Here is a 13,176-nt window from a genome sequence, read left to right as displayed (position 1 = left end):
ATGGAGATATAATACCATCTAGAGATATAATACCATCTAAGTCTTTCATTTGTCCTGTGAAGTAATGCATCACTTCTTATGGTAAGTAAATATGTGCTTGAATAAAGACAACTATTGAAGGCAAAACTTAAGAGGTAATGAATACCACTCAGAGCCAAAGAAAACAGTTCTTGGAGCTTCTTAGGACCATGTATTCAAGTCCTGTACCAAAATTCTAGTCAACAGGCATCACGCCATTACATTCCTATATAGTTGGAACAAGCCTCAATGGCTCTGCAATATGCCTAATACAATTGCCTAAGTTGTATTTACAGAAATTAGACCTGTATCAGTTTACACTTTATTTCAGATTAGTGGTTTCAGTTTGTGAACCTCAATGTTTTACAGATGCACATGCAGATGCAGTTGGAAAAATAACATATATGAGTGTGCATTTCCTAGCCAATGAAGAACTAAGAACCTTAGAAATTGTCTACAGATCACCATTTATTCTAAATAATTTCATAGGAGTTAATGACCTTAAAGATGAGAATTTTGACTATGTAACACTCCATATTTATCTTCACCTCAAAGGAAGTTTTTCCTAATAGATCCAGAGCATCCACTAATTTTTGGTTTATTGTATATGAACATGGAACATAGTTAGACATGTCAGTGTTTTAATTAGGTTCTTGCAGAACTTCTTCCTCTCATCTGTAGTTTAACAATGGCAATAAGTTTTGCACTAACTGTGCCAAGCCTGGGTAGAGACTCTCTCCTTTATTTGAACATTCAGTGTTTTTAAAGAAATAAATATCTAAGACTCCAAAACTTCAGTCTACCTGTTAGCTACATACATGCAGGGAGAGGAAGATAAAAAACCTACAAGTATGACAGCACCTTGGACATTCAGTGATGCTTAGAGAGGTGAATTAAATGCACTGAGCACATCCTTATCTGCATTCTAGATATAACAAGTAATTTCAGACAACCCCATGTACCAGTACAAGTTGGGGGCAGAGCTGTTGGAGACCAGCGTAGGGGAAAGGGACCTGGGGGTCCTAGTGGACAACAGGATGACCATGAGCCAGCAGTGTGCCCTTGTGGCCAAGAAGGCCAATGGCATCCTGGGGTGTATTAGAAGGGGTGTGGTCAGCAGGTCGAGAGAGGTTCTCCTCCCCCTCTACTCTGCCCTGGTGAGGCCGCATCTGGAATATTGTGTCCAGTTCTGGGCCCCTCAGTTCAAGAAGGACAGGGAACTGCTAGAGAGAGTCCAGCACAGAGCCACGAAGATGATTAAGGGGGTGGAACATCTCCCTTATGAGGAGAGGCTGAGGGAGCTGGGTCTCTTTAGCTTAGAGAAGAGGAGACTGAGGGGTGACCTCATTAATGTTTATAAATATATAAAGGGCAAGTGTCATGAGGATGGAGCCAGGCTCTTCTCACTGACATCCCTTGACAGGACAAGGGGCAATGGGTGCAAGCTGGAACACAGGAGGTTCCGCATAAATATGAGGAAAAACTTCTTTACGGTGAGGGTGACCGAACACTGGAACAGGCTGCCCAGAGAGGTTGTGGAGTCTCCTTCTCTGGAGACATTCAAAACCCGCCTGGACGCGTTCCTGTGTGATATGGTCTAGGCAATCCTGCTCCGGCAGGGGGATTGGACTAGATGATCTTTCGAGGTCCCTTCCAATCCCTAACATTCTGTGATTCTGTGATACACCTCCATGCCAGCCCTTAGTAAAGCAGCTTCTAGAATAAAGATCCTCATCTGCATCAAAAAGCTACTCCTGAGCCACAGAATTAGACCAAAACCTCGCGTATCTATATTTGTGTTCTGCCAGCAAAACAAGTAAGCCCAAAATTCTTAAAATCACAGCATCCCATCCAGTTTTCACACCAAGTATAAGCCATGACAAAAACATCTTGAATGAAAATTAGTTCTAAATGAAAACAAGAATACTTAGCACCTTTCTGGTGCATTTCATCTTTCAAAAACACTTTGCAAATATTAACGTGCCAAGATATAAAAGAACCATTGTTTCAGTGAAAGGAAGCAAGAAAAGAAGATGCAGAATTTGGTAGTGAAATGGACAGATAGCTGGCTGATACTTCAGTTTTGTATACTGTGGTTTCATTCCCATCTTACTGACGCATCAAAACAGGTTCTGCAATACTGGAACAGCAAAGGAATACTACATAACTGTATATTGAGAGATCCTGGTAGACCTGGGTTACTTGCAACACTAATACTTCTCCAACTGCAATTCCTGTTGCTTTTCTTAAATTAAGACTCCAAAAACTTTTTATTCTGTACCATCATAAGAAAAGCTTTTATATCCTTATTGAGAATGAAGTGGGTTTCCTTTGCACTTCCCATCACTGCATTTCCAAAGGCACATATGCCCAGCAAAGTCAAGATGCTAGATACAAAGCTGTAATTTGTTCAAGTTTGTCCATTACATGCCCTGCTGAATTCTATTTTATTTTTTTAGGGTGCTTTGTGGCTCTTTAGCCACAGCTAACAGGAGCGACTTATGCAAAAAGATTCATCACGAAGCATTATCTGCTACATTCGTGTTCATTTGGGGGGTCTGACATCACTAACGTAGATCAATGCTGAGATCTCTGCTGAGAAGTCCGTGTCATCCAGAAGCATCACTGTATGCTTGCCAGTATTCCACCACAGCAAACACTGGTAGCTGATGGATGGGGAGCCCAATCTCAAAGACCAGGACTCTGACAGATCCTCATCTGTATTGGCTAGTACGTCACTCACTCCACTATTAGCAGCACTGATTTCAGTGAGACAGCTCATAGGAAAAATACAGCAAGAATTGCAAAGTTTTTCACTTTGGTATTTAATGTTCAGCTCATTAAGGGCCCAGCTTGAAGCCCTGTGAACCTGGCAGAAACTTCCCACTGGGGTTTTGAATAGGGCCTTGAAAAATCAGGGGCTTGAACTTGATAGAGAAAGGAACAGAAGCTAGCTAAAAGCAAGGAGCACAGGTGTCATGTCCTCCCATTGTTCAGCCTAGTTTAGCAGGCTTGGTTACTAGTGGGAATTTGCACTGGGTTAGCACAGTCAACTCAGATAAGGGTTCCAGTCAGCAAAAAAAGCATAGAAGTTGGCTGCGAGGTTGACATTTGACAGGAGTATCTAACTGAAAACATTAGAGGGTATCACCTAACAATCTCCTTGGCTAAAAGCAGAGAGGATTCAAAATGGACCTGGGACAACCCAAACAATTAGAGAGTGATTTCTCACTACAAAGTTTGAAGTCAGCATTACAAACAGCTCCTAAAAATGCTTCTCACTCTTAATAATGTTATCTCTGGCCTGCTACAATACCAGTGCTCAAGCCACTAAAACTTCACTAGAAATTCCATTTTGCTCTGATTAATCAAAGATATCAAGTCCAAAAAATGATAGCTGTACCTGACTCAAAACAGATCAAATAGAAGGAGTTCTTGGTGATCAAAAAAGTTGTACCACAAACTCAGATATGCATGGTGAATACAGGTAAAGAAAAGGACACAAAAACACAAGAGAACTTGGATTTCTTGCTATCTGTGATGAGTGACTCAGTTCTGCCATGTTAGATGCATTTCACCTTCATAAACTACCACCATATGGCAGGTGCAGTGTGATCTGTCTCCATCCTGCTAAAGGTTTCTGTTCAGTTAGTCAAAAAAATTGATGTTATATACTATTGTAAGATTTTATTTTAGCACTTTCAAGTCAAATATAAAAATGTACTTAAAATACTACATCAATTAAAAAACAATGTAACCTGACAGAGAAAACTGGTTGTGTCCCAGAACCACAGTGAACTTTTTTAGAACTGTCCCATGTTGCTGCTTCCGGTGGATTACAACACAGGAATACGGATTTTATTTTTTCCGAAGACATTTTAACAAACAAAACCATCAATAAATAAGCCAGTATTACTCAAACGACAAATTATTGAGATTAAAAGTACAATCTAAAAAAAAAAAAAAAAACCTAAAAAAGGAAAAGTACAAACTACCAGTTTTCAAACACTTCAGCACACTTTTACTTCTATATTTTGTGAGCTCTTTTGGGCAGGAATGGTTTCTCGCTTTGGGAATTTCTGACACCCCAACTATGTTGGTTGATGGTGTGAAGAGTGACTGTTGGTTGACGTAACTTGGCTAGCAGAAGCTGCCACAGTAGTCACAGTTATATTGGCAAAAATAGTGCTTTTATCTGAATTGCTTCCATCATTTGTGGAAATTTTTTTTGTATGAATAAACATGAAGATAATAAACACAAGGAATTAAGAGATCTGTGTGCAGTTTCATGGCTATGATCTTGTTGGGATGTCAGAGACATGGTGGGATGGCTTGCATGACTAGAGTGCTGCAATGGAGGGATACAGGCTCTTTAGGAAGGACATGTTGGAAAGACAAGGAGGTGGAGTTGTCCTTTATGTGAGAGAGCAGCTGGAATGCATGGAGCTTTGCCTGGGCATGGATGATGAGCTGAGAGCTTACAGGTAAGGATTAAAGAGCAGACCAGTATGGGTGACACTGTAGTGGGCATCTGCTATAGGCCACCACTATAGAGGGATGAGGCCCTCTACATAGAGGTAGAAGCAGCCTCACATTCACAGGCCCTGGTCCTCATGGGGGACTTAAACCACCCTGATATCTGCAGGAAGGACAATACAGCCAGGGATAAGCAATCCAGGGTGTTCCTGGAGAGCACTGATGACAAATTCTTGACACAAGTGACAGAGAAGCCACCACTGAGAGGTGCTATGCTGGACAAACAAGGAAGGGCTCCTTCGGGACGTGAAGGCCAAAGGCAGCCTCAAGTTGCAATGACCGGTGGTGTTCAAGATCCTGAGAGGAGGGAGTGGGGCAAAAAACAAGATAACAGCCCTGGAATTCAGGATAGCGGACTTTGTCTCTTCAGGGATCTGCTTGAAAGTGTTCCATGGGATAGGGCCCTGGAGGGAAGAGGGCTCCGAGAAAGCTGGTTGATACTCAAGGATCGCCTCCTCCAAGCTCAAGAACCCATTCATCCTAATGAGCAGGAAGTCAGGCAAAAATGCCAGGAGGCCTACACGGATGAACAAGGAGATTCTGGCAAAACTCAAACACAAAAAGAAAGTATACAAAAGGTGGAAGCAGGGACAGGTAACCTGGGAGGAATACAGAGATGCTGCCTAGGCATGCAGAAATGCAGCCAGGAAAGCCAGAGCCTACCTGGAGCTGAAACTGGTGAGGGATGTCAAAAATAAGTATCTGAAGGGAGGCTGTAAAGAAGATGGAGCCAGATCCTTCTCAGTGGTGTTCAATGACACGAAAAGAGGCAATGGGCACAAACTGAAACACAGGAGGTTCCCTCTAAACATCAGGAAACACTTTTTACTGTGAGGATGACTGAGCAATAGTACAGGTTGCCCAGAGAGGTTGTAGAGTCTCCCTCTTTGGAAATATTCAAAAGCCATCTGGACATAGTCTTGCAGAAGCTGCTCTGAGTGGCCCTGCTTGAGCAAGGGGGGTGGACCAGATGACCTCCAGAGGTTCCTTCCAACCCAAACCATTTTGTGATTCTCCAAATGCACTGCTGTGTCAGAAAACTTCCAGCCATGCACCGGTGTTTATATTGCCATTTTATACCAGCCTTCCTATTCCATAAAGTACCCTTAAGGTACACACACAGTCTGTGTATTTGTGCTTCACCCAGCATGAAGGGAGCCCTCCCTCAACCAAAGCCCCTAGGTATTTTAGTAACATGAATAAATAACTGCTTTCTATACTACATTCACAATTCCACTATTTCAAACAGAAAAGTCAAGATGTTTTCCCAAATCATATTACCTTCATGTATAACAACTTAAACATGAAATCCTAGGAGAAAAGGAAAAGAAAGAAGAAAAAGAAAGAAGAAAAAAAATATTTAAAAATATCAGACTTGGGCCCTTCTCAATATACCAATGTCCAATTGTAGGACAAACGAAACTAACGAACAAAACCCAAACACAGAAAATAAAATATGCTGCAAAATTACTTATTTCAGAGAATTTTTGATACTAACTGCAGGTCCAGAAAACTTTATTGCTGATGTGGAATACAGTATTTTTTAGTCTGAGAACAGAAAGGGAAGAACCTCACCTATGAAAAATTTGAAGAGCTTTAGGACAAAAAGAAGGACATCTGAAAATTTTGTTCTGTATCACACTACACCACCTTCAGACACCTGCTGAATATGCATTTACCTCAGTGCTGTTTCTCTCTCCCTTCATTTCTTCCCACCCCTTCACCCTTAACAAATTTGCCCAGCAGCACAGTGGGATACGTGCCATACAAACGTGGCAGTAGCCTTCTATTCAGACAGATGCTGTGCCTGCCCCTGCTTATCACTGGTCAAAACTGATATAAAATGATGTCATCAATAAAAGTGCTGCATTTTTAACCCAGTTAGCATATGTCAGTAATGTAGTGGAGACTCTGATCTCCTTAAGGTTCATTTATGGTGACTTCTGCTAAATGGCAGTGGCCTGTGCCAGTTTCCCTCTCCAGGTTGTTAGCACCACCCGGCCATAGATAAAACCCCATATATTTAAAGAACACTAACCTACAACATTTAAAGACCAAGTTATATTTATTTACTCCTTCAAGCATTCTCCTATTTCCTTCTCCTTTAAATGTTGTACTATTTTCTATTTTTGAGAAGTAAAACACTTTTCTTCCTTTGGTCACAGCACTGCCTCTAAATCAACAAAGAGCATCTGTAAATTCTACTATGATGGGTTTATTTTGTCATTTATCCAGTTGTCAATTAACTTTGTTTGTTTGTTTTAAGATGCACATATATTCTGTATATTTACATAAAAATAATTCTTATATGCCGAGTATCATCAGGGACTTGGTTTTATCAACTAAGGCACAACTATATTAAGCAATAGTTCTTGCTAAAGACAGTGGTGGTTTCACATCCTTAAAGCACAGGACAGCGACTCTTTCAGGAAACCAGAGTTCTGCTCTTTGCTTTTTGACTAACCACTCAGACAACTTTGCTCAAATCACTTCACCTGCAGTACATCAGTTTATCTTTCTACAGTGTCATTTTCCTCACTCAAACCTGCTCTGTAAATCATTCAAGAACTTATGGATTTATTTCCACAACATGCCTAAGACTAGAGAATTGGTAAAGCTATTCTGCATATGAAAAATACTGTCATAAATTTGAGCTCCTTACACACTAGTGGCACAATATTACTATTTTTGCTCATCTTGAAGAAAAAATGTTAGGAACATCTTTGTCATCAGCCCATTCACCAACTGTGCACAGTTATTCACACTGTGATTGTAATATAAATCACATTCTACGCTTACTGAACAGGATTTCAGATGTTTCCAGTATATGATGCAGTTCGATATACCTCAGGTGCCAGGTATGAGCACTGGAGTGAGAGCAGTGTCCATTGGCAGTATGAACTAGTTGAGATTTTACATTCAACTGCCCCAGCAGGGCATGCAAAAGCAAGGGGCAAGGCTCTGGGTACCAACAGTAGAGATGTAAACTCCAAGATGGATAACCACATTACAAGGCAGTACTCCACATGATTCCCCACTGTCGAAACCAGCTGGAAATTGATCTGATTTTGGCCATGGAGGAATCATTCCCAAAGGAATGCCTTCATATGGAAAGGAGGTATTCCAATGATGAAGGATCTGCATCACTAATCTAAACAATGAGTTTGAAAGACCCCAGAAGTTTGCTAGAAGCCACTATTTTTATCTAGCAGCCTTTAAGTTGTGCTAGCACTATAGTGAGAACAAGAGAAGAGGGAGGCAGACTGCAATGTTTGGAAGGAAATGTAGTAACTTAGGCCACTGTTGGTATACTCTCGTCTTCACACCTGAGGTCTGAGAGCAACTATGGAAGAATGTGAATTCATTCTCATACACATTGCTTCTTTCTCAAAGTCATCTAAACTGCAAGACGGTTGCTGGACAATGACTTGAAGACAGCTGCATCTCAAATGTTCTCTGCTTGTATATTTTATTAGGTTATCGGTTGGACTCGATCTTAAAGGTCCTTTCCAACCAAAACAAATCTATGGTTCTATGATGGTTGCTCTCTGAGGTGATAGTATAGACCAAATTATTGGTTTGGTTGCATTCTGGATAGTAGTCTCAAGAACTTGGTATAAAATCAACAAGTACAAAAGCCTCCTTTTCCTGCCCATCACCAAACGGTTTGTTTTAGCCACTAGTGGGTCCTATCTTCCAGTGGACTCAATATCAGTACTGATTACTGATTTTTTTCCCCTCTTTCTCCATTTGTAGCATCCTGCATTTTGTCAACATAATTCCCAGTGAAGAATGACATCCCAAACTAAAAGCTTCTACCATTTCTTTCAACTAATCAGTTTTGCTTTGTGGAAGTTACTGTCAACATGCAACTTTCCTAGTACTAAAAATTATTTACGACATCATAACCTACTGATTTCAACTACTTGGAAGCGTCACTGAAGGGGAACAGATTTCTCATAAATGTCGTTGATATTAAAGAGCTCTGGATAAGCAAGATCAAGGACATAAGTTATAAAGTATTCCAATAATAACAACAGAAAATATCCACCTTTACAGGGACCTCATTCTTCAATGCTCCAATTCTCTACTTTGATAAAACAGCATCTAGTTGTACGGTACACTCAACATTGAAGAATCCAAAAATACAGCCAATTGTACCCTTTTAAAGTGGTAGGAACCATCTTTATGTTATTTAAGAACTCTCACGCAAAACAGCCAATATTTTATCTTAGAAAACTTGTCTTACATGAGTGATAACCTTCCTGTGTTTATATCTGAGTTATACTCTAGAACCAATCTTAGGATTGAAAAAAAGATGAGACTACAGAAATACAGAATTTAACTGGTGCTTACAGAGCCTCAGAGTTAATGTCAGTTCATTTGCTATAAAAACCAGGAAGCCTAGGACTCCCTTCTGTTAGAAAACAAATGAAAGCTAATATTCTTAAGAACATGATCTAAAGAACATATATTTGGGATTTAATAATGCTAGAACAATTGGTTTTCACTTCTTAGTTCTATCCAGTGGCATACACATTTCTAGTACCTTCGGTCTGCAAAATATTGAATTAAGCAGATTCATACATTGAAGTCCATTAACTTCTGAACATAAAATTCCATTTGCAGTATTGATTAGCAGCAGCATTAACTGAAGACAGAAGGGAAAAAAACTCACCAAGGGAATTTAGTACTGAGGCGACTGAAGTTCAGGGGCACAGCAGGGGAGTCAGAGAGAGGAGGAAAGGGAAACCTAGCCAGGAGGAGCTGCATTGAGAAGCCTGAACATCATCTAGAAACTTTGTCTCATTTGAACAGTTCACAATTCCTCTTGCTTTGCCCATTTCACTATTCAATAACACTTTTTATTCCAGGATGAGAAGCATTTTTTTCGCCAAACAGACAAATTAATTCCCAAGTCCCTAAACAGGTACAAAAGTCCACTTGGAAATTGTAAGAAAACAGAGAGTTTCACATTTAAAAAAAAATTAAATCAAATTCCACAATTCCTTTCCTTCACTTCTCTGCCCTTTCTCTCCTCTTCATCCTTACCAAAACAAAATCCTTCATTCTTCTTCGCTGTATTTTAAACGAAGACTGCTCAATAACATAGCTTTCTAGTTTTCTCCTAGCCTTAAGTCTTAGTTGTCAAATGCCTACCAGGAGATAAAATCCAAAAGCTAATGATACAACTGATATGATGGCATTTTGCATGTAAATATTACATTCTGGGATAAACTTTAGAGGAACTATTGAAAGCTGCAACTGAAAGAGACAACTCAACTTCCAGGGAAGTTTTAAGCAGCAGAAAATTTCTGGTGAAGGAAGTGTGTGTGTGGGGGTGTTCTTAAAAAGATTTTCTTTTGCTGTTTTCTTGTAAAAGTGTATCAGTGCCAGAAAGTGAAAGCAGGTTTAAACTGATATGGATGTTGTCCTTCTGATTTAAGAAAGCTATGGTTCTGGAGTCAGCATGGGAGAGGAGTGGTGGTGACATCTATCTCCTTGTAACACTGGTCAAGACATCGGAGGCATAAAGACAGGGAACTCTATCCTTAAAAAGTCATTTATTTCTTTTTATTATTTTCAAGCATACCTGTCTTATGTGGAGGTTAGCGAGGAAGACTGCATTCTGCCTGCACCGTCCGATATTTCCAGCTTCCTCCATCATCAGGCTTATGTGATTAGCTCTGGCTTTTTGCTATAGCATTGGATAGAAATTGCTGGGGTTATTCTTGCCAATTTTAAGTGTAGCTTCTACCCAGTTAACTCCATTGTTGTGGAAATAGTAGCTATATCCCAAAAAAAACACTGCTTACTACTGTAAGCATTGTTAGATCAGACCTGGTCTGGTCTACAAATTAAAACAGGTAATGGAACTATTTTACAGTTTGCTTCTAATTCTGACGCACATGGCACTTAAACAAGGATTCCAGCCTTGGCAGTTTTGCTTCAAAGTCAGTGCCAAGGCCAGGATAATCCTTTCTAGCAATTTTCTCCTTGATTTTTGAACCACTGACTTCCATATAAAATAGAATTTGTTATCTGCTACTCCCCTTCCACAGTCATGCATTGAACAAGCTTTGACAAGACACAGGACAGACCTTGAAATACTAAGTCAAGTGACACCAAAGAGAGTCATTAATCCCTACAAGGTACAAAGCTCATTTCTTAACCCTTATCTTCAGGTGCGTGTACCACAAGGAAGAGAAAATTAGTGATCCAATGAAAAAGCAAAAAAAGGAAAAGTAAAATTACCTTCCTTGATGGTAGTTCTGACTCTCCAGCTCTTAAATTATGCCAAGTGTGGGATAATGAACAATGACTGTTTTTTAAAGCTAGCATTCACTACAAAAAAAGATGAGCCAAACGCAGACAGCTAACAGAGCAAAAATAGTGCATGTGCTCATGTGTGTATGTTTCCCTACACAAAACTACTTTTCAGAGAGTTCTTTAGCAAATTAGGCAAATAACCAATACAGCCAACTCTGGAGAGAATGGAGACAAACTCACAAAGAATAACCAACCATAAACTTGCATTGGCCATTACACCTTCTTCTCACATAAGTCTTAATGTTATCAGCACACACAGGTTATAGGAAAACTAGATACACCAGAAATCTCGTAACCTTAAAATTGATATTTTTTTGATTTATTCTAATGCAGATGAGGAAAGGTCTTCAATTAATGGTGGCAAGAGCTCATTAACATAGGCTTTCATACAAGCCAGGGGAAAAAAAAAAAAAAAAAAAAAGGAATGCTGTTCTGGATCTACATAAGCACTCCCATCAACATTGATAGTTTGCATGTAGATCAAATTTAGCATATAGTGCAAAGACTTTGTAGTCAGGTTATGAATTTTACGGGTTATTAACCTTCATAAACAGTTTATAAACATCAGGCAAAATGGCTTGGGTTTTGTTGGGTTTGTGTATGCGTGTGTTTGTTTTTTTTAAGATTGCTCTTACAAAGGCACATATACAAAAAAGAAATCAGACAGAGGACAAAAGAGGAGAGTATTCCAGTAAGGGTCTACTGACAACTGATTGTTTATTCCAGGTAAAAACAAAAAATACACATTTGAGCAAGAAACAGTCGCACAAGTAATAGTTTGGAGGATTGTTCCTTCAAAATCATATTTAAGAACGCTTCAGTTCAGTGATTTCAGTGCACATGGGAGATATCTAGTTTTATCAGTTTTCTAAAATAATTCCTTCAGAAGGAATACTACTTCTGCTAATATTAAGTCCTACACACTGAAATTTCTGATCAAGCCTCTGACAGATCTTAAGTTGCCAACAGACATGCAGTCATTTACCACTGCTCCGCACTTTGGCTTTCTGAGGACTGTACTTTGGAATTCCTGTAGATTGAATAGCTGGCACAGGGAATTCAACATATTAGTAATACTATTTTCAGTGCTCCTTCAAAGAAAACCAGTGCATATTTCTCCAGACCTAAGAAAACTTATAATCTTTTTGTCATCTAAACAGTGAAGAAAAAAAGTTGTCATGCATATCTCAGATATTAAAAAAAAAATCTCTTGCTACATGCTACCATCCAAATACCTCCAAGCTACGCTTTCCTCACCAGCAACTGGGAATGGGGTACATACTTTGAACAAGAAAGATGCCACACACAATATAAATCACAAATTGTGAGAATTAAACATCAACAGGATGGAGAAAAGGAACCTGCTACCACAGCAGGCAATTAAAAGACAAAAAAAAAAAAAAAAATCAAAACCAACCTACCAATCCAATTATCCATCAGAGACTCTGCAGTTACTGCGGCTTCTACATGACTTGCAGCCTTGCTGATCAAGGGCTGTCACAGGACACCTAAGCAAGAAGAATTTTACATTTCAAACTTGGAAAACTTATCAGCAATTTGCAGTTTTCAAGAAGCCTAGGGATACCTGTTCCACCTTGGCCACTTCTCCATTTTAAAAAACTGCAACACAGCGAGGACAGCCAGGGTGTTTTTTTTTTTTGTTAACTTGTTCTGTTCTTGTAAGTTAACTAACCTTTGATAACCTATCTCCATTTGCAGTAGGGAGCAGAATGACTTTGTTAGAAGATCCCCCCTGACCTGAACTCTTCGCCTGAGTTTATACATGCAATTTTTCCTCTAAGCTTGCAGTATAATGATGGAGCTCTATAAGGTGAGAAAAAAAAAAGCCTTCATTTCATACGTCTTATTACAATAGTCTGTGCATTTTCACCACTGAATGGGGGGAAAAAAAACAACCCAAACTAGTCCCCCTAGCGTACCTTTGCAGTAGGAGTCTAAAGAATATGTGACAAATCACTACCCTGTCTTTTTGTGTGAAACTAGCTTTTTTTTTTTTTTTAGCAGAAGACAGAACCACTTACAGAAACTGCAGGGAAACTAGGCAACATTTCAATCCATTTATCTACTTTCCAGCTGTTTCTATTTCTGAACAAGTTAAAAAAAAAATAATGTTGTACAAAGAAAATTAATCTGTATCCAGAAGATTTCATTAAATAAAATGTGCTAACCTGTTGGCAATTGCCAGGTCTGGTTTTAACATAGTATTTTGTTTAGCCCAGTGCTTTCCATTTCTTCTAGCACTGAAATTGTATTAAAAACAAAGCTAATAAT

At 39.4% G+C, this 13,176-nt stretch overlaps 1 protein-coding gene across 4 annotated transcripts in view; it reads right to left on the bottom strand.

Moving 5' to 3' along the window:
- The window catches only part of LARGE1 (LARGE xylosyl- and glucuronyltransferase 1), a 300,056-nt gene that overhangs the window by 284,984 nt on the left and 1,896 nt on the right, over positions 1–13,176 (bottom strand). For 3 of the 4 annotated variants that reach the window (XR_011048183.1, XM_068400631.1, XM_068400632.1), the window contains exon 2: positions 12,306–12,392. The exons of the other annotated variant lie outside the window; for it this stretch is intronic. The gene's annotated coding sequence lies outside the window, so the exon portion shown is untranslated. The remainder of the gene's footprint in view (positions 1–12,305; positions 12,393–13,176) is intronic. 4 annotated transcript variants of the gene reach the window in all.

This window comes from Nyctibius grandis, chromosome 5, assembly GCF_013368605.1.
Source record: "Nyctibius grandis isolate bNycGra1 chromosome 5, bNycGra1.pri, whole genome shotgun sequence".
In the NCBI taxonomy this organism is placed as follows: Eukaryota; Metazoa; Chordata; class Aves; order Nyctibiiformes; family Nyctibiidae; genus Nyctibius; species Nyctibius grandis.
This window is presented reverse-complemented; position numbering and strand designations above follow the sequence as displayed.